The 23425-nt window shown below is 39.8% G+C and overlaps 1 pseudogene; it reads left to right on the forward strand.

The window, feature by feature from the left end:
• Positions 1 to 245: 245 nt before the first annotated feature.
• LOC149172767 (uncharacterized) lies at positions 246 to 878 on the forward strand (annotated as a pseudogene).
• The last annotated feature ends 22547 nt before the right edge of the window (positions 879 to 23425 follow it).

Here is a 23425-nt window from a genome sequence, read left to right on the forward strand (position 1 = left end):
AGGACTTCTTCTTTGCAAATTTCCCATTATCAATTCCTCTATCATTACTTCATTCCTTCACTATTAAATATAAGCTAGACGGATTCCATGCCCTTTCATCGACTCACCTTCTAAGATTTCACATCTCGCAGGCATTGCAAGCCTTTGTATTGTTCAAGCCTCCTCCTAGTTTTTTAATAGAATTTGATCAAATTGGTTTTTTTTTTTTGTGAGTATTAGACCTTGTGAGGTTTGATAAGGAATTGCAAGAAATGGAGAATATCCATTTTGGTGTAAATCATGTTTCATCAAAGGGTGTTTGGATATTTGTGTGGATAGCTTTCTTCATGATCAAAAAAGGCCTCACCTCCAAGCGCAATATGCTCATGGAAATGCATCTAATGATGGAGAGAGGAAAATTCTATGGCAGAAGCTTAAGGAATTTGGTGTTCCACCATTCCAAAGATAGTAGCAACCAGAGTGGCTTTAGGCTTCAAGAATATGAATTCTCCTCTAGAAACAACCCTGCCATCTTCAACATGGCCAAGAGAAAACATCACTACTTTCCCACACATATACTTCACTTTCCATGCATTCATCCACATCAATTTGAAGAAAATGAAGAGCCTAACACTATTTTTCTTCCCAAGTTGGATCACAACAATGAATACTTCAGCAAGGATTGCCTTACTCATAACAAGTTGCCTGCCCTTCAGAGGTTGAGCCCTTTGTTGTCTCCGATGTATCGAATTATCTCAAACTCGTTAAGTGAAGATAATGACCATTAGGTTGACAAACATGCTAAGGAATTCATTGCTAAATTCTATGAGCAACTGAAGCTGCAGAATAGGATGTCTTTGCTACAATACCAGGAGATGCTTGAGAGAGGCACAAGTTAATTAATTCTTAATGAAAATCTTCAATACAAGGAATACAGAAGTTTTGTCTAGAAATAGCCCAAACTTAGTGCCATTGATGTTGGGCTCCCCATTAATGGCGGTGTAGAAGGATAATCCAACACTCACTGTGTGTTTCATGGCATGTGCTTAAATCTAGCGATGTGTCTGTTTACCAACACCTACGGGATTCAGTGTAACGGCAATCGTGACTCCAACAACTGGTATCAGAGCCAAAGGTCTCGATTTCGAAACACACCTGGCTTGCGTTGCGGGGGGAGATTGTTGGGCTCCCCATTAATGACGGTGTAGAAGGATAATCCAACGCTCCTCGTGTGTTTCATGGCATGTGCTTAAATCTACCGATGTGTCTGTTTACTAACACATGCAGTTTTTGGTGTAACTGCAATCATGACTCCAACTACTCACCTGTCTCTATGGGGAAATAAATTTTCAAGAGCACCTTGCAAGTCTACAAAAGCATTTCATAAAGAAGGTCCTAGAAGAAGATTGGAAAATATTTGTGGCAACACAATAGAATAATGTGCACTGAAAGAATGAGTTATGGAAGAATTTGATGCATCAATGATCAATAAATAACAATATGAATATATATGCAGTTTTGTAAGTATTAGTAAGAATTTGGAACTTTTATTGTGTGCTTATAGTTTCTTTTGAAAATTGAATCAGATTAATAGACTATGGCATTTTTGATGAGCATATTTTTTTATCCATAATAGAATCGATTCTGTTATTAAGAATTTTAATGGATTCGTTATTCCGGATTGTCCAATTATTTTTGTTAGTGATGGTTTTTTTTTTTAGCTTTTTTATATGTTCATATTTTGGTGTAGAGAGAACTTTTAAAATGTCTGGTTCACGCCAAGTGCATCAAGCGAAATTATTTTAGATAAATTTATTCTTTGTTTAAATTTGATCGGTTTGCATGTTGATATTCTATTCTCAAGTGCCTCAAGTGAATTTTTGTTTACAAATTTCTTCTTCGCTTTTGGCTGCTTATTTAGATAAATTCCTTCATTGTTTAGTGCTCCTTATTTGGATAAATTCCTCTGTTGTTGGCTGCTTTACATGTTCATATACTGTTACAGAGAGATCATTTTGAATTTTTGGTTTAGCGCAAGTGAGCTGAGCGAAATAAATTTAGATAATTTTTCTCTTCTGGTTTATTCACTGCCTTCGGCTTACAATCATTCATATTTACATTTTCCCAAAAAAGATAATCATTGGAATTTACAATCATTGATATTGATGGTTTTAGTTGTAAGTCATAGATGGCCACATTTTATGGACTCCTTGTGACAAACGAATAAGTAGTTTTTCCTTTTCATTAACCTGTGCTGGATTTACGTACCACTACTTAATTATAACGATGGTTTTGGTTATTCCTTAATTACAATGTTGATTTTGATTATTGTGATACACTTGGTTTGGTTATTCTCTAATTATAGCTTTGGTTTTGATTATTGTGATGTGCATCTTATTGCAGGTTTTTATTTTTATTTTTGTGATGTACAGCTTAGTGTAGGGAGCTGTTATACTAGTTTCTTATATGATTTTTATAATATAATAATTATAATCTTTAAATTTTATATCTAAATTTAAATTAATAAATATATAATTATAAAAGCTTCATATGGGATTTGGGAAAATCCCATATGATTGTTGAGTATTAATGTTGATTGAGATTCTGCAAGTTTTAGTCAGAGATTCTATTCACTCTTCTAATAAGAGTTTTCAAATACTTCCCATCCCCCTGCAGAGAAAATAGGTGATGTAATTTCATTTTAAAAGGGTTTGAAACTTACCTAGTATTTTCACTAGTATTCACGACATTTTTGGGCTTTGATTGAAAACAAACAGTGCTACCAACCAAAAATAGGGATGGTATCATCATTAAAATTTATGCTTATATTAAAGAGTATATTAACTTTTTTTTTTATCAATTTTTATATTGATAGTTTAATAATTTTGTAGAATTTTATTTTTATTTCAATTATTAATTATTATAAATATGGTAGGAGTTTTTATTATAAATAAAATAAAAAGACTCTACTATTGCATTTGCAGGTGCTCCAGGGAATCAGGCAAAACAAGGCAAGTGATAATGAAGAAATACTAAGAGTGCACACATTTCTATTTCATGTATGCACTACATTTATTTTATTTTATTTCAATAAGTATCTCTCTTGGAAATGGTTGAGCAATGGTATAAAACTTGCCTTACGGGAATTTATTTTTTTATTCTTAACAGGAAGAAGGATGGGTGGTTTGGTGTGCCTCTAAGAAATAATTAACTGCCGAGAAAACATCTAGTGATAGAGACTTTTCTGCAACTTCATCTTGTTATGAAGTTGATCATAATAGTTCATTACCCGAATTAGATTCATTGGATATGAAGCTTCCTCTGGAACTATATCACCACCAATTTGGATACCAATTGCTACAATTCTTGGGCTGGAGATGGAGCCAACTCGAATTGTGAAAGCCAATAGTGGAGAAGATAATTATGTAGGTCACCAATGGATTTAGAATTGGCCCATATCATTCCTGTGTCAATTTTTCAACTTTTGTAAAACCTTCATGAAGACAGAATTTCCAATCAATTGTAAATTCAAATTCATATACATTATTGCAATTCTTTTTTATCAAGGAAGCCAATTCCAATTATACAAGGGTATTGAAATTGTGGTTTAACCACTGGATATAAATTTAATTTCCACCATTTAATGTGATTGAAGCTTTGAATTTCTATGTTAGAAAGTAAACCCTCTTGTAGGATGGACAAATCTAGAACATTTCTTTTTTGACTCATACTATGTCTTAAAATGAAGATGAAGTTCCAACTAAGGATCGTGCATGTTCAAATGACGTGAATGCATTTTTAGAAAATATAAGTGTGTTGCCTTATTATTTTCAATGTTGCTTTCCAGAATTGTTTTTTCATTTAGATTTAAAATTACTTTGTTGTTAGCATTGAAAATAATGGATTTATCTATTTTCTATTCTGTTGATATCCATAAACAACAAATATTTAAGGTAATTAAAATCACTATTTGGGAACTTTGAATGTAAAACTACTTTGAAAGAACATTCAAAATGATTTTATTTATTTATTTTTAAATATTTTTTTATATTGTCTCTTAATAAACAATAATTCTTGTCTTTATAGACACAATAATAATATGTGTTCTATATGGTCTTTATAGAGACAAAATTTTGAGACATTATATTTTGAGATACCCGCTTAAAGACAATATTTAAGACAATACACAGGTTTCTTTTTGTCTTAGGTTAAGACAATTGACTCAAATATTATCTTAAAACTACCTACATATAGTAGTGTTTGCATAGCTTAATTCATCATCTCCTTCCTTTTCATTCTTAGAATTGATTCCAATGGCTTCCCGGCTGCCATTGCAGGAGAAGAATATCACAGCTACCAAGTCAGAACTGATTCAATGAATGACTCTCCAAGAGAAATGCGCCTGCCTTCAATTTCTATGTGTCGAGGAGGGTACAATTCCCGCTTATTCCTATTTCAGCGGAACAGTGTGATCATTGTTACATTGCACATGAACATTACTCACTTTTTTTCTACATTGGTCGGCAAAGCCCACCGTTCTGAATTATTTCGAAACTTTCTTGAGCCGGTGTAGAATGTAGAAGAACTACTCAAGAAGTTGCAGACACGAAACAACTTTGACTAAAAGTGGAATCCATGTTTGGAGTTTTTGATCGACTGTCTTACGTTTTATTTTTTATCAGCACTCACACTCTGTGTCATGGCACGTAAAGCCGCATTAATAATTTCAGCCTGACAATGGCAAAAATATGCCAGGGCCCACGATAGTCACGAGGGGCGCTACAGTCGCTCGATAAGTTCTACAAAAGTTGTCCTTGAGAGTTGACGTATGATATATAACGATTAAAAGATGATGAAAATGGCAAATAGAACATGGCCAAAGACAAGCAGTAGAAGACCTATGGGGAAAGAGAACTTTTAATTCTCGAATGACGGGGAGCAACGAAAAATGTCATGTCTCAGTCACCTTTATGTTTTATTTTTATACTTTCCAGAAGGGGAAGAACTGATCTTTCCTTGCAGCCAGGGTTTAGTATATTGACCGTGGCTGGAAATCCGAAGAGACAACTTACTTTGCGTGGGCAAAATATATACATATACAACTTTAGATGAAAAGCGAAATCCATTATAATTCTACTAGATTTCCACTCTCATATATTTAAATAGGGACATAATTGCAGAAATCAAGCATATGTATGTTTTTATCTCCACTTAAAGTAAACAATGACGACCCGCATGCTCAATCCTAACAGAACTGAAGGAAAAATTGTAAATGTGTTAGAAAACCTGCACAGATGAATCTAGCTAGTAAAGGTTGAACACACAGCTTTGCAGAGCAAAAACACTAAAAGAAAATCAAAAGAAGAAAAGAATGATTCAATTGAAAATTATGTTACAATGCTCATGATATAGCATTACTGGGTGAAGATCCCAAGGTAATGACTATAGTGGTGATCAATGAGAAGACTCAACACCTACAACAAGCTCCGGAGATAACTAGTCAGTTGCGGAGTTAAAGAAGGAGCAAATCAAGGAGTAAATCATGCAAAAGGAATTTTGCATGCAATCCCATGCTCTAACTAAAAGTCCGCATGTAGATGTGTAGTAGTTCCAACATGCAAAAGGAATCTTGCATGCAGTCACATGCTCTAACTAAGAGTCTGCATGTAGGTGTGTAGTAGTTCCAACACCCCCCCTGAACACCACTATGGGAAAAAGTAGAAAATGGGCCCTGGCAACTAAAGCCAAAGGTCACCCAAAATACAGTGCAACTAAAATTGAGGAAAGAGGGAAAACCTCGTGGGAAAAACCCCCCCTCAAAATACAATGTAATCAAAAGAGAAGAGGAAGAAAAATACAGTTGCTAAGCAATCGTGTCCTTCACTCCAAGACGATCACGCAAAGAGCGAAACTTCTGCTCAGTGAATGTCTTGGTGAAGATGTCTGCAGTCTGTTCTGCTGAAGGACAGAACTGCAAATCAATGACCCGATCATGTACTAAGTCTCTGATGTAGTGCATATGGATCTCTATGTGCTTCGTCCGCTGCCGCTGTACTGGATCCCTGCAAAATTTAAGAGTGCTCTGGTTGTCACACCAGATGACAATGGGCTGGTGGAAATTGACGCCCAACTCAGTGAGGAAGTGTTGTAGCCACAGAGCCTGAATGGTGATGTTGACTACTCCTCGGTACTCAGCCTCAGCTGAAGAGAGAGCAATAGCAGCTTGCTTCTTGCTCGACCAACAGATAGGGCCAGATCCTAGACTGAGTGAATATCCGGAGGTGGACTTGCGATCAATGCTGTCTCCCGCCCAATCAGAATCTGTGAAGCCAAGGAGATTCAATGAAGTGCCTGCTGCATAGTGAATCCCGAAGGTGATGGTGCCCTGCACATATCGGAGGATGCGCTTGGCAGCATTCCAGTGTAGCTCATGCGGCTCCTGCATGTATCTGGAAACTGCCCCTACTGCATATGAGAGATCTGGTCTGGAGTGGGTGAGGTACAATAAGCTCCCCACTAACTGTCGGTAGAGAGTGCTGTCAACTAATGGAGTGTCACCTCCATCCTCAAGGCGGACCCCAGACAGAAAAGGAGTCTGTGCTGGCTTGCAGTCAGTCATGCGAAATCTCTCGAGGAGATCCCGTGCATACTTAGCCTGAGAGAGTTTGATGCCTGTGGCATTCTGGCTGATCTCAAGACCAAGAAAGAAGTGTAATGGACCCATGTCCGTCATCAAGAACCTATCATGCAAGGCCCTCTTGACTGTAGCAATGGTTGAAGCTGAGCTGCCAGTGATTAGGAGATCATCTACATACAAAACTAAGATAAGAAGAGAATCATGTGTCCTAAGCATGTAAACATTCGGATCAGACTTACATCTTTCAAAGTTTTGTGATAATATAAAAGAATCCATCTTCGCGTACCAAGCTCTCGGGGCTTGCTTAAGGCCGTAGAGAGATTTCTTCAGTCTGCAGACCAAAGATGAATCCTGAATGAAACCATGTGGCTGCTCCATGTAGATCTCCTCAGATAGGTCTCCGTGAAGAAAGGCATTCTTCACATCCATCTGATGTACTTCCCACCGCTGGGCAGCCGCAATGGCAAGTGTAAGGCGTATGGAATCCATCTTTGCTACTGGAGCAAAGGTCTCGTCATAATCAATGCCATGCACTTGTTGGAAGCCTTTGGCTACTAGCCTTGCTTTCCGTCTGGTGATTTGCCCATCTGCAGCACTCTTGGTCTTGTAGACCCATTTGCATCGGACAAGTTTCCTTCCTGAAGGAAGGGGGACCAGATCCCAAGTCTGGTTCTCGAGGAGGGAGTTATACTCCTCCTCCATGGCGGACTCCCAAGATGGATGCCCAGCAGCCTCAGCGTAAGACTGTGGATCAGAAGACTGAACCAAATGACAATGCCAGGAGGGCGATGGTTCAGTGGCAGTGAGGACAAGAGGAGGCTCAATAAACTCTGAGCTAGTCCTCTGCAGATCAGAATTATCCCCCACAAGACCATTTCTAGCAGCTGGTTGGTCTTGTGCATATATCTCACGTAAGCTCCTTGTTCTCTGATTTATGACAGGGGAATATGATTCACTGCTGGAAGCCCGATCTGGGCTTGGATGTGGATCATCATTTGCATGCACTAGATTTGTATCTGAAGGCTCTGTCTTTGTATCTGCATGCTCTTCCTCGGCATCTGCATGATCTGTATCTGCATCTGAATGCACTGAGTCATCATCTCGGACATGAGGTAGATAAAAAGTGTCTGCATGCGGCGCTTGAGATGCATGCGAGAGACTTTCCTCAAATTTGACACTTCGCTCAATGATAAGCTTGTCCGTAGAGGGAATCAGTAGTCGATATCCCTTCACACCATCAGGGTATCCAACAAAGATGCACTCAATGCTCTGTGGATCAAGAGCTTTCCTCTTTTCAGAGGGGATCCGGGCCCATGCTCGAGAGCCGAAAACACGGAGGTGAGTGACCTCTGGTTTAGTGCCGCTCCAAGCCTCAAAGGGGGTCTGATCCTTGACAGACCTATGAGGAGATCTGTTCTGGATGTAGTTAGCACAATTAAGTGCTTCGGCCCAAAGCTTATGAGGCAGTGACTTGGCATGCAACATGCAGGAAGCCATCTCTTTGAGAGATCGATTCTTTCTCTCAGCAACTCCGTTCTGCTGCGGAGTGTATGGAACTGTATACTGCAACTGTATGCCGGACTGAAGGCAAAGGTTCTGAAGTGCTGTGTTAACATATTCCCCCCCATTGTCTGTACGGAGGGCTTTGATCTTTCTCTCTGACTGTGTCTCAACTAGTGCTTTGAAATCTTCAAAGTGCTCAAAAACTTCAGATTTGTTCTTGAGAAGATACACCCAAGTATACCGTGAGAAATCATCAATAAATGTAAGCACATACCTTGCGTTGTTGATGGAAGGATGAGGAAAAGGCCCCATGAGATCACTATGGATCAGATCTAGAGGAGAGGATGCTCTGTGAGTCTTGCCGGTGTCAAACTTTTCTCTAGGATGTTTGCCAAGAACACACCCTTCACAAACTCCTTTGGAGAAACTGATATTTGGCAAGCCTTCCACCATCTCATTCTTGCTTAGCTGCTGCATATACCTGTAATTTAAGTGACCAAACCTCTCGTGCCAAAGCCTACTACTATCATCAGCATGTGTAAGCAATAAGGAGGATTCAGATTCAATAAATTCAGAAAATGTATACAGTCTGGCTCCAAACGTTAACTCCAAATTCCTCGAATCCCCTAAAAGCGAATTTGTTGTTACAAACGTTTTAAAAATGTGCAAGAGTTCGACTAAAGTAATAGAGGCTTCAAGCATGCAACATGATATTGTGGGCGCACATTTTGGAAGCGTAAGATGTGGGCAAACAATTAACGTTGAAGTATTGAAATATTCACACGGGAGCATTGTCCAAACGTTAATTCCAAATTCCTAGAATCCCCTAAAAGCGATTTTGTTGTTACAAACGTTTTAAAAATGTGCAAGAGTTCGACTAAAGTAATAGAGGCAAGTTCGCTCACCGAGGAAAATTACAAAGTAAATCGCAGAAAGGGCAAGTCTGTGATATCGTAGAAATGTGAAAGTTTGCGATATCGTTGGTCAGCCGGGCGCACAATGCAAATTTGAAAAGATAGTTAAGGAAAGTCACTCGGCCGAGGGCTGGTTTCCTGAAGTATTGGTGGTGCCTACTTTGGGGTTTGTACTTCGCAAGGTGCCAATTTGTAGAGATGTCATATATTGGCATGAAGGAGGGGTGCCAAAGAAAGGATGTTGGGCGGGATGGATTTGTTGATGCGACATGAATATATTTTGTAGATAGATTGATAGGCATGATGGACACATTCAAACAGCAAGCTGCTGGTTGTTTCTGGAGGAGACATGGGAAGTCTATGAGAGTGTTCATACAACAAAGAGAGCAGAGGAAACTTGCGATGGAATTTGTGACTAAGACAAGTGTCCCTATAAAAGTGTTGGATGAGGATGGTCCAAAGGAGCTTATGATGACTTGAGAGATTTGCAGTAATGAAGACTTCATATGATGGTCATCTTAGAGTATCTAGTTCGTTGAGGAGTTGAGGTTGGTTTTGAGACTTTACTTTGATCCAGTATGGGACACATACCATGGGCACAATATGGGATGTGTTCATGAAGAGTGACTTGATGGATGTGATCAAGATGAGACACCTTGGATTTAGATGGTGGTTGTAGTAGACACTTTGGATTTAGATGGTGGTTGTAGCGACAAAGGTCCCTCGGTGGGATCACTTAGGCATGGTTTGAGTTTGTTGAGACAACCATCTTTTATGGACATGGAGGTTGGTTATTATACAAGTGTTCTTCTTCTTTAATTATGGAGCAGAATTCAACTTTCTCTACATTATTTATGTTCAATTATTTAATTCTACAATATTTAACAGTGTGCAATATCGTAACAAAAGTCATAACAACAATATATATGAGAGGGGGTGACCTGCCAAAGTACTTTGCCCAGTATTATATTATACTTCAAATACAGCTTAAAACAAATTTACAAAGGGTCCATCCATGCCCAAAATCATGCTCTACCCAAGTACAAAAAGTGGTAGTCATTGGCCCAACCCAACACAGTTACCCAAAAATACCAAGTCGACAAGGTAGTTGCTTCGACAACATTACCTTGGAAACTCCATTGCGAAGACCAAATGTCACAAAGTGTCATCCACTTGAACACCAATCGTCCTTGTTGCATGAACTCTTTGCCTTCATCGCACGAACCTTCATCAATGTCATAACTCTATATGGGTAACACTCTTCAATCCACTGTCATCAGCCACAACTCGTCGCAATCTTCCATATTGCCTCAATTCATGGAAGGTTTCTCCCTCCAACTCAACTCCATGGTATTGCTACAACATATATCATGCCAACCTATCACATTTTGCTATCATGTGAAATATTGTTGCCATATTACAACTCAACTCCACCATGCATCCGTGCACTTGGCCACCCCATGGCTCAAACTAGTTGGATGGCTAGTCCAACCATTTTCCAAATCCATGAGAATGCACCTCCTCATGCCTTTGTTAGTCATTTCTCAACTGTTCTGTCACATATTCAACTTGATCAAGAACTCTTCCCATCAATCTAATGCTCAATGTGCCATATCCAAGTCCATGAAGAGATCTCCACCTCATCTGTGTTATTATAGCCATCAATGTTGTCAAAAGGGAAAGTCTACACCTACCTCATCATCTCGTCCATGATTTTCCCATGGTCATAGACCAACAACCTCCATGTCCATAAAAAATGGCTAAGTCTCAACAAAAATAACCCATGGCTTAGTGCTCGCACTAAGGCACCTCCATCGCTGCAACCAACATCCAAGTCCAAGGTGTCTCGCATCTATCACATCCATCAAGTCACTCCTCACGAACACATCCCATACTCTACCATAGGTGTGTGTTCCATACCGCATCAAAGACAGGTGAAAACTGACCTCGACTCCTCAATGAATCAAACACTAGAAGGGTGCCATAGCATGAATTCTTCGTCAACTACAACTCTCTTAAGTCATCATAAGATCCTATGAATGATATCCATCCAACAATTTAGGTAGGAACACTTTTCTTGGTCACAAGTGCCATCACAATTTGCCTCTACCCTCTTCATTGCATGAATTCTTTCATAGGTTGCCCATGTCTTCCTTCAAAACAACCATGTCCTTGTTGTTTGAATGTGCACAAAATCGCCATCAGTTCATATGCAAAATATGTTCATATCACATCGACAAGTCCATCATATCCAACATCCTTGCTTTGGCTCCCCTCCTTGATGACAATATATGACATCTCTACAACTTTTCTCGCTTTATGCCTCTATAAGAAGTCTTCCATGTGCCCCTCTTTATCAATTCGGCAAAACCAACACATTTCATTCATTTCATCCTTGCTTCCATTCTGGTTAGTTGCCTTAGTCAGCGTACCCTCATATCGTTGTCGCAGGTCCCTTCCTTCAGTGGTGTCTCCCCCAGTAAAGGTTCTCCCAACACTGCCTCTTGGCCTTAATGAAACTACAATGAAGAAGTCCATCCAATATGGATACCAAGTTGTTTTCACTTTGGTTCGGTGTGCCCTTCCTTCATTTTTTCCATGATTCATTACTGGGAAATTAGCCAATCCCCTACTCGGCTAAGCATGACTCACCCATCAAAACGTTTACCATGTTCCACCATTGTATCGCGAATTCTCATCTTCTTATCCAAGGTCACATATCACCTAGATAAGTTCTACAACAAACATTGTTCCTTACTGTGCAATTTCACAAGGTCTCATTCATGTCATCCATCAGAAGTCTGCCCATTGAACCAACAAGTAAATACTTCCTTTTCCCATCTTTACATTTGAATCACCTTCATCAGGTCTCTGCACATGATTTCCTCCTTCCTTCAATGGCTTCCGCGTGCATGAATCTCATCCAACTTGGGCAATAAATGATGTACCAAGTTCCTCCTATTCCATTGGCACTTCTACAATACTTGCTTCCTCATTATATCTTGCAGCTTCCCCTTCATTTCAATTGTCAACTCCATCCTCCCCAACTACCAATCTAAGTTGAAGAAGCTATCCTTTAACTTCATCCTCAAAAACATCAAGTTCGACCCGAATTCTCGGCCTATCTTCCATCATGTGTTTCAACCCATACAAAGTTTGCAAAAGTATCACATAAAAATATATCCAATTTTCCATCATTTAACTCAACACTTGAGCCAAGTCTATGCCATTGTCAAACTGTCACATCGCCCTACAACCACAAATCAACCCTTATACTTTGACATGTTCACCCAACTGTTCATGGCAATCGTGCCTCCAAGTACCCAATTCATTCATCTTAGCCCTGAACATGATGTGCTTCTAGCACTGCCAAAATTTAGCACTTCAAATAAGCTTGGTCCTACCTGAACCAAGCTCTTATCCCGCCTACTCACAGATTGGGAAGATGTGTTGATTTTTGTCAATGGCCACTTTCTTCGAAAAGGGCTCTGATACCACTTGACATGGCTCCACGCATGTGTGACCTAAGTCGACAGTGGGTGATATGCGACATCGGCACAATTTCACCTTTTCAAAGTTACTTTTATCCAAACTATTCCTTCTTCCAACACTTAGTTACTCTACCAGTGTTCTTCTTATTTAATTATGTAGTGGAATTCACTTTAATTTACTTCATTTACATTCAATTATTCAATTTTACAATATTCAACAATGTGTGATATCGTAAAAAATATATATATATGCAAGGGGAAACTCCCCAAAGTAGTTCACCACAACCTTATATTATACTTCTAACATATTTTACAATAATTTTACAAAGGGGCCAACCATTACCAAACTCATGCGTTGGCCAAGTATAGAAAGTGGCAGTCATTGGGCCAACCCAACATGCTTGCCCAAAAAAACCAAGTCCACAAGGCATGCCAAACCTAAGGTTGTCACATTTCTCAATAGAAACCCAAGAATAGGCACCCCTAATAATTCTGAAAACCAACCTTTGGCCCTGCCAACAACTTGCTTTAATGTGCTTTCAACTCTACATTTTGCACGCTACTGGCATGAAGTAATAGCCATGGTATATACTCAGATTAATTCTTCAGCTTCTTAACTTTGGAAAACAATGGACATATTGATATATCGATTGAATGAACGAATTGGAATGCCATTAATTTATGCTATATTTAATTAGAGAGGAAGAGTATTTATATGTAATTGTGCAGTTGCAATAGACAATTTACGAACACATCTGGAAGTCGAAGTGGGGTACTTTTATTGATTTGTATAACAACCATTAGATCTCGTTTCATTCCAAGTTATCAACAAGAATAAAGAGAAGGAAAAAAGTTTTTTAGTCAACTTAACTTTTTAAATATAGCATATATTGTAATTTCCTATATAGCTTAAGAAGCATAACTTTAAATAAATTGTAAATACTTTTGTTACTTTCTTTGGTATTCCAGTTAGATGAGTGGAATCCACTATGTCATGGATGTATAACATGGTCATTAACACCATGAATGGCTATCCTACAAATTCAATAACATTGCTTTAAGAAAATTCACATAATGGAAGAGTCCAAACTGGTTAATGAACAAGGGTGTCATAGTATCTAGATCAATCATTAAAATACTTGTAATTTGTAGATTTTGAATTTATTGTTGTCTACATTCACATGTCCAGACTATGTCAATTTATGAAGTTTACTAATTATTTATAATGTATCCCTATGTACGTTCATATCTATAGACCATGTCAAACCCTCCTTTCTTAGCCTAACCATTTTTTTATGGCTCAATGAAGTCACATAGATTTAGATTTAGAATTATTATTATGTCTTGAGTTTAGTCACATTGGTTTTCTTGTGACATGTCCCATTGCCAAATATTGTATAATTGAGGTAAGAGGTCAGAGCTAGGGAGGAAAAGTGAAGGAGAGGCCCAAGAGTCAGAAAGGATAATTGAGCAAAGAAATCTAAAATCTATTCAAGGAATGAATCCATATAATTCCTTTGTAATTAGTTGTTAAAAGATATAATGTTGTTATTCTCTAAATGATTGGTTCCCTATCAAAGTATAAATTGGTATTGGTGTTTATTAGTCAAATATTCCTAAGTTAAAAGATTAATGTCATTTTTTTGATCCTATAGCCCCAATGTCCAATCCCTAAGAAGGAGGAGATTGCAATGGGTCTTATTAACCGAAATTGTTGTGTGTAAGTCTTAGCGGGATTGCAGGGATGGAGCCACAGGTGAGGGTGTGAGGGTGCTTCACTATGTGCTAATCTAGGGAATCTCCCAAACCCGTAGACCTATGAATGTCGATGAGATTCCCTTTGTAATCAAGTAGGAAGTCCATGCAAATTTGTGCACATCAAGGAGGTCGACCATTCGATATGTAAGATTTCCAAGAGAAAAATTTCGAAGGGATATGGATCACCAAAATGTTCCAATTAATAAAAAATTTCATATCTCATTATAATGCATGCATTTACAATAAAATCATCTAAGAAATCAATTTCCTAAAACACAAAGAACAGGTTAAACCAGAAATAGAAGCCACTTTATTTATTAACAATTTCAAATAATAAATGCTAGAATGATTAAGCTAGAAACCCTTTCCAATGACATGCAAGGCTGCTCATCAACAGACTCGACCAAATGAACTTTGAAGCACACTTGTGGACCCTAAATGGATCCACCAAACAAAGCCTCCAAAAAGTTTTCTTCCTCGGATCAAACTACAACTGGCCAAGCCGAGCTCTCAACAAACACAATAGTATTGATAAACTCTCGATGCACCTAAATGCCTAGCTCTTATCCCCTTTTATAGGATTGATAGACTTTCTAGAAACCTTATTTTATTATTTATCCTCAAAAAACAAAGCTTAATACCATGGGAAAATACCATGGGAAAATGCCATGGTAAATACCATGGGCATATTATGTCCATTTTGACCATATCAAGAAAAGGGAATATTACAAATCCTCCTGCCCAATATTATTTTCCCTTAAAGCAATTCACTTCTAGCCACAATAGAATCATATGCACATTAATACCAAGATCCCAAACAATCCTTCGTCCAATCTTGCCCCACAAGGAATTCACAAGGGGAGCAATATCATATCAAGTGCATTCATTTTGGGGGATATATATTGAGGAAAAAATGACATAATATTTTGAGCATATAATAAGTGGTAAATGGTTTTTATATTAACAAGTATAAAAAAAGAAGCTAAAGGTTAATGAAAAATATTAAGGGTTATTAAAAATATTAATGAAAAAATAGATACCTACAAATATCTAGTGAAAGTAGGGGTTTTTTAAAATGGGAAGGTGCATTGGGTTCGTATTGGTATGGGGGTTAAATAATGTGGTATTTAGAGGTATTTTTCAATATGTAGTGAAATTAACGGTATTGTTTAGTATACCATGAACACACATTATATGTAAGAAGATTATTTAGTGAATTCCACGTGTCCTTCCCTCAATAGATTCACCTCGATCCCAATGCCACCAAAGTCTTGCAACCTGTGGGTTATGATACCATGTCATCCTTCCATCAATACCTGTGCTTAAGGGCCCAAGCTACAATATGCCCTTGGCAAAGAGTATCCTCCTAGGAATCATCCCATCCATAGAGTTCCAACTCATAATCTCTCACTAATCTACCTCGTGGGAAGGATCTAATGCATGAATGCCTTCACATGGAATAATTCTACTATGTTGATGTTTCCCGATTCTCAACTCATGTTGCTCCATCCGTTCACCCAACATGATCAATTTGGAGAACTCTTCCCTACTTTTGCTAATGTATAAAGGTGGGTTAGTAATGCTGAAAGCCCTCTCTATGTACTCCTATAGATAGATTCTCTAAAACTCCAAACTATAGTCCTCTTGTTGCCTTGTGAGGGACTTGAGCCATTCCTCTATGCTCGACAACTTGGTCGGTAACTTGGTACATACCCCTATGAGCTCTTTATTTTTTCAGTTCTCGTGTAACATAGTGTCTCGTGGTGTCCAAAATATTTTCTTCAACATCATAAGATCTATCTTGAAATGTGTTATCTTTCCCCAAAATTTTCTACTGGACATTCAAGTGCCCTGTTGAATGTTTTCGTGTCTATCTACATGGGATGCCCAACTATCAGAGCTTTAACTTGAACCTTTGACCAACTCTCTAGGAATGGTTCATCCTACATACCATGTATGTCATGCTTGTTATAACTGGGCTAGACAGGTTGGGTTGTGTCAACCTCCAACCAAGTGTAACTATTTCAAACCAAATTTTAACAAGAAGCTAGCCCTTCCAATCTAAGAGGGATCTCTCAATATACATAAAAATTTGACTATGATAAGCTCAAAAATTCATATGGTTAACTCTGTTTTTTCATTTGATTTTGTAGGTGAAGGAAAATGTGATGACTGCCACCATTGCACATGGAGTCAAATTACGAAAATGGCAAACAATAGAGTTTAATGGAAGCTGAGGCATCTCTGGATTTAAAATTAATATCAAATTAGCATTCACAGTCGTACATAGTATGTGAAGGAAATTGGAGCACTTAACAAGAATTCCAAGTAATCAAAATACTATGAATACTAATATTAAAATAGAAGAACCATAGTAAGAGCACATGAAGGCATAAATGAATCTTAGGTACAAAAACATAGTTGCTACAATATTTATATTAAATCGATCAAAGGGTTACATAGGGTTAGCTTCTCACGTTATCGATCAACCTCCTTTAGAGTCAAGGAACTACAAACATATAGAGTAAGACCATCATCATATCATTAACTACAAAAATCTTCCACTTGTGTTAGATTCGATCAAATAGTTCTAATACCTTATCCTACTTGACACCTAATGAGAAAACCTACGGATTTATGTTTTATATTATTTGAATACAAGTAGGACTCTTCCACCGTAAATGAACTCAACCGGATTTTGTTCGATGGAGATTATCGAACCAAACTAATTTTCTAAATGGGCTCGGGTTGATGTGTCTCATGCCACGTGGATGTGCTAACCTAGTTGACTTTGTTGAGCTAGACCTCCACCAAGTTGAATTTCAAAATTTTTGGCTAGGAAAATTTCTCTAAAATAGGCCTCAAAGACAAGTGTGTCTTCTCCAAAACCTGATAGTTGTGTAAACACTCAGAGTGATTTTTGTAGATGAGCTTGTGATGAACAAAAACCTCCTTCTGATTTCCAGAATTACTTTTCATTTGGTCAAAAAGTTAGCCTGGAGTTGACTACTAAAATAGTCATTTCCAACATTTTCGTAGCAAATTTTGGTAGAAAATTTCAAAAACCACCCCTATGCTGTCATTTTGATACCTTTTCTGATTCTAAGCTGTTTAGTAATGTTTTTTTTATTAAACGCATTCTATCGAAACTCTATCAATTGAAACTTTTGTTGGAATTTCTTTCCACGGAAAGCTACAACCGTTTCGTAGAAAACTTTGGTAGAAAATTTCAAAAAACACTCTTATGCTACCTCTTTTCTCTCTCTGCTAGTTTTGAGTTCTTGTTTGATGTTTATAAGCTAAACACAAGCCTTTATAACTATCTTTGTTGAGCTTGTTGGGCATGGAATCCCCCCCACACCATGTTTTGGGGCTCAAAGCCCAAGTTTTGGTCAACTGTATTGTAAGACTCCACAAATTACGGGTGCGAAGCGTGAAGTATATGATGAGTCATAGGGTTGTCCTCCCTAAGTGTTGTAAAGTATTGTAATGTCATGTCAGCCTACCCATGGTCCGTGAACCATGGGATTGTATAAATAGAGAGAGGCTCTAAGTTGTATAGGGAAAAAATTGGAGAGATAGATGAATATGCATGGTTCGATCATAGAGTAAGAGTCTAAGCATGTTGGGTCATAGTAGTAGGAAGAGGCTCTACACCGGAGTGCGTAAATGCCTAGTAGAGTCTGCAGTTGAGTGAGTGGACCCCTGCAACTTCGTGCACATGGAGGTGTCGAGTCTCTAATCTTGATCAAGGAATAATAAAGAGAACTTGATTCCAATTTCTCTATAACTGCTTGTGTATTGCCTTCTTCACATTTACACTGTTTTGTTTATCGTGAAAACTAATATGATTGCTGGATATGATGTTAATAATCACTAGTCTTACAAAAATAAGTTGATTAATCGGGTAATAACAGATTAAATAGTAAGGAAATTGGGTACAATACAGGTCGTGCCCTGAGTTGGGTTGTGTGGAAGCAACATCGGAGGTTGCGAGGGACTAACAGGTGCGCGTAGCGACATGTGTGCAGGGTCAAACCGCGGACCTCCAAAAGCTCATCAGACATCCTCAAGGTGCAGAAACCTAGTTCTAGCACCCTCCCATACTACTTCGGGTGAGGCCTCAATTGGTGCTCCATGGACTGTTGCCAAAAGGGCCAAGTAGTACTGGGATTTTCTTGGCTAAATCACCTCTTAACCTGGGTCAAGCCCATACAAACCAACAAATGGTTCCGTTGCTGGGACTGGGATCTACATAAGGGATGTCTGATGTCGTGCCGCTGGAATCCAACAACGAAATAAATTGAAGAGTGGTTGGATAAGAATATTCACAAGTTCGCGGCGCAGGAAAGCAAAAATCTGCGAGTGACTAAAGAACAATGGTGGAAGCGTTATTTGTATACGAAAATCCATGAAATTTTCTTTGCATCCTTTCCTTCTGAGTTGTATGACTGGATCACGAAGCTAGCAGATAGTCAAGGAAGTTGTACGCTCGACAAACCAATCGTGTGGACTCTGGAATTAGTGTGCAGACTAGAAGCATCAGGAGATAAGATCGCTCGAGTTGTGGACCATTGGCTTGACCGAATTATATGAGGATTTATCACTGAGTTTGCGGTAGACACGACTGTCAGCTACCGTGAGGCGGAGTGACGTTTCCTCAAGGAACTGTGAGGTGAGTATATCAAATCTTTGAACACTTGGATTAAGATGCTATTATGTGAAAAGCAGGTTATGCGAATAAATTAATGTTTGGGACTACGCGAAGTGGGAAGATCTACAGATGTGGAAGTAGTGAAGAATTGGAAACCAGTCCCTTAATTTCCCCCTCGCGAGAAAGTGAGGAAGATCTCACGAAAGTTTCCCCGAGAAGTGTGGTTAGTCTAATAAGGCAGCACATTCTGCGTTTACCACCTCCACCTACACCGCCTCCTGTCTCACCCTCCTCACCTACATTTCCACCCACCCCTCCTCCTCCACCACCACAATTCAGCATGGCAAGTGCGATCAAACTACCAGTATTCAGAGGAGTAGTGAATGAAGATCCAGACCAATTCTGGTTCGTGGTAAGAGCAGTATGGGAAGTACAAGGCATTGCGGATGAAAATATCAAGAAGGCTACGCTGGTTAGCACGTTTCAAGATGGCGATGAACATGGTACATCAAGCATTCTAATGACCATCCAAATGCAAGAATCACAGAGATCCAGGCCACGCTGAACAGGTAATTTAGCAGGACAAAGTTGGAAACACAATCAATCATCGAGTTTAAGAAGATCACGATGCTCCTGGGTGAGACCCCTTGGGATTTGGACCAAACACTGGAGGGTATGATTCGCGAAGCCAACATGATGTTGACAGATGGATAGCATCACGCATGGTTTGTAGCATCACTGACATTGCACTTAAGGAGAGCATTGTCACAACACAAAATTTCCACCCAAGCCAAAGCTTTAGAAATGGTGATGAGATTGCATCAGACCCATATACAAGACCCTGGTCTGGGAGTCCAAAAAATCCACGCACAATTACAAAATATGTGTTTGGAAATGTAAAGTTTGAAACAGGATAGGACACATCGGCCAGAGGCACACGAGGAGGTATGGTGCATAAAATGAAAAGGCGAGGGGCATGACAAGGACCATTGTCCAGTGTCTATGAACTACTTCGCAGGAGGAGGGTCGATGCCATTAAGACCTGAGGCACAGGAAGGGTCGAGCACTATACCTGCATTATGGTGCGCAATCTGTCAAATAGGAGGAAAACACACTACGAACAATTGTCATCTATTGCAAAAGTATACACAAACGTCCGAACAATTGTTTTGCAACTTCTACAGGTCGGTAGGCCACGATGAGCACACCTACAGAAACTACGAACTAATGATGGATTGGACCCCTGCCTACAAGGTGCAGACCGAAACACGAACCCTCAACCTAGATGCAGGAATGGCGCTGGCTGGATTTCAGGGTTTGCGGTCTAGGTCGAGGTGGAATGGGACCAGGAAGGGGTCGCAGATAGTTAATTTGTTATAATTGCGGAGGGCTAGGACACTATGCCCACGATTATACAAATCCAATGAGGACATCATGGTTTTACTATAATTAGTTTGATCATGAGGTAGAAGGCTACCCTACACTGATAGCAAGACTGCGCGAAAAAGGGGAAATTCCACCCCCTCCGACTCAGGATTTGTAGATGATGAGGTCTGAGCTCCATGAAGAAGACCCGAATGTAAACATGATGCCCAGGAGTAGTATGACCACTGGTGATGATATTGGGAACTAGCCAGAAGAAAGTGCGTGGGTTCGCAAGGCTCCTACAAAGGAACCCGAATTTGATTTAGAATGCGCGAAGGAGACATTCATGGAAGTTAAGAAGAGTTTCACGGAGGCCTCCACTTCAGGCAGTAAGGATCAATTAGAACCAGGAATGGATCCTTCAATGCTCACTATCTTTTTGGATACATGCATGAAACTGCTATGCGATAGCAAGGCAGTAAACGGGCTACAAGAATTTATCACTAGGTGCATGGGGTCAAGAGAAACATGTGTGGTCTAGAAACTTGGAAAGCTTGAATTGCACCCAGGAAGGGAAATGTGGTTGACTGTGCAAATCGGCGAGTATGAAATGGATCAAGTAGCCCTGTATATGTAATCGGACATGAATGTACTACCAAAACAAACATGGGAATGCATGGGCAGACCCATGCTACAGTGGTCTCCTATTTAGTTATGAATGGCAAACCAACAGAAGATCTTATCCATGGGAAGATTGCAAGGGGTAACAAAAGTTATTGAAGGTGCGAGTGCGCAGGTGGATTTTGAAGTGATAGAGATTGTCGATGATAGTAATCCCTATCCCACGCTACTAGGAATAGACTCGGCCATCGATATTAATCGAATCATAAATCTAAAGAAGTGCAAAATGATCTTTGAGAAAAAGTCACTACGCGTAGTAGTACGCTAGATCCAGCCGAAGGAGCGCAATACACTAAACCGGTGTGCGACGACAATAGTGATGACGATCTCAATTATATTTACAACATAACTATGTGAGAAGAGGATTAGGTGAATCCAACTACAGATGGAAGGATTTCGTGGGAGTGCAAAAGCTCCTGCACCTCAGATTCATACAAAGAAATAGAGCGATGGTAGAATCGATTGCACGAAGTAACAATGCTTAATTGCAACATGATGGTTAGATCACTACGCTGCGTGACAATAGAAGCAAGGGATATACCAACATATGATGGGTTGACAACAGTGGATGAATTCCTGAACAAATTTGAAAGCGCAGTAACAGAACAACAGCAGTTTGATGCACTAAAGTGGGCGCTGTGTGCAATGCCCGGACGATGGTGGGGCGTGCATCAAGGAAGTTTTGAGGATTGGCATGGATGCAAAAGGATGATGCACCTACATTTTGGAAAACCCCAGCTTCAAATGAGAGCTAGTCAGCAGGGGCGGAGCAACTTGCATGCCCACATTTTACCGATGGGTACAAACATATGTTGTACAACCCACACAAGCACACACCAGTCCCAGAATAAAGAATCAGAACAAATTGTAGCAGCAGGAAAGGTGACGCATGCTACCAATTATCCACAGTGAAGCATTCAATAAAGTGTACGAAGTACTGAACAAGGTTCATGAGATGAGATGCACTGGTTGGGACCTACACGTACCACCAGTTCGATGGGCCTATAGGACCATATGCAAAGCCCTTACCACTTAAATGATTCTGAAGGTGCGAAATAGAGTAGAGACCATAATTTTTGAAGAGAATGCAAATAGGAATCCGCACGTAAGAGCTCCTGCAGTCGTGACAATACGTGAGGATCAAGACGAAGAAATCACACAGCTATGTGAGGTTGAACACATAGATATTCAGGAAGCCAGTCGACGAGGGAACCTTAGACTTAGCGAACTCAAAAAAGACCAGGTACAACTAAGGAAGAAAAGGATTTTCATGGACGTTGAGATCAAAAGGCTAGAAAATGAGATCAAGCAAGCATTCTCATCGATCAACCATGCATAACAAGACAAGGTGCAAATGATCATACCATTGGATTAGAAGATTTTCGTCGAGAATTTATGACTCTGCTGCCATGGCTACGACCACACCTCACCAAACTCAGTAACCAGCGGAGCGCACTACATATAGTAGAATGCGCGGCACCGGCTGTCGCGAAGGCAATTAAGGAGTTTCCACAGACTATACTGGAAGGCAAGTTGAAGTCTCGCACAAGTTGTGTGGCCACCTGACTAGCCATAGGAAGCACAATCTCAGCGCTCCAACCAGTTGAAAGAGAGCGTGGGACTATAAAAGAGTCTGTTTGGGAGCTGCACAATGAGGGAGGTGGCCGCAGAATCAACATGTCACAAGGGTCGCGACCGAGCACGGGGGGTTGCACTGCCGCGCGAATAGGCTGGGAAGTGGCCGTTGGTGTCACTATTCATGATGGGATGTCTGATTTAAAGCAAAAGGGAGTGGGCGGCGAGCATTTAAGACATGAATTAAGGATAAGATTTGGGGAAATCTACCACCAAGAAAGCATTTATGGCCCAGAATTGGGGAAAACAGTTGAATTTCAATTCATAAGGCGCTATAAAACTCCGGGGGCTGGCCACGAGACAACACTTGTTCACTTGAGATTTGAGCAGTTGATTAGAGCACAGAGTGTTGAGTTCCGAGCAATATTTGAGCTCGAAAGTTTGCGAACAACCACAAACAGTTCAAACAGGATGACAGCTACTAGGAGAGGTTTGGGCTCTAAGAAGGAACCATCAATGAGGCCGCACAGAACCCCATGGTACATGATGTTTATAGAGATACTGGGGTCACACCGGAAATCCTGAAATCGCCTCAGATGTTGAGGCCCAAGAAAGCTAAGTAGTTAGCAGGACTAGTTTGCATGTCCCCAAGGAATCCGTGGTTCAGTAAACTCTCAACAGAAGAAAAGGGCAAGGCTATCACCATTGAGACAAATTACGAGGAGGAGGACCTATAGGCTCTCGTTGATGAGATGGAGGAAGTAGAAGACATAGAAGAGGACATCCAGTCGGTGCGCTCTGCAGCGTAATTTCCTGATTACGTACCTCCGCAAAATGGGAAAGCTAAGATATGAAAGGATTTGGATGC

This window comes from Pinus tabuliformis, chromosome 4_2, assembly GCF_031772625.1.
Source record: "Pinus tabuliformis cultivar Carrire ecotype Pingquan chromosome 4_2, CPIR1, whole genome shotgun sequence".
In the NCBI taxonomy this organism is placed as follows: Eukaryota; Viridiplantae; Streptophyta; class Pinopsida; order Pinales; family Pinaceae; genus Pinus; species Pinus tabuliformis.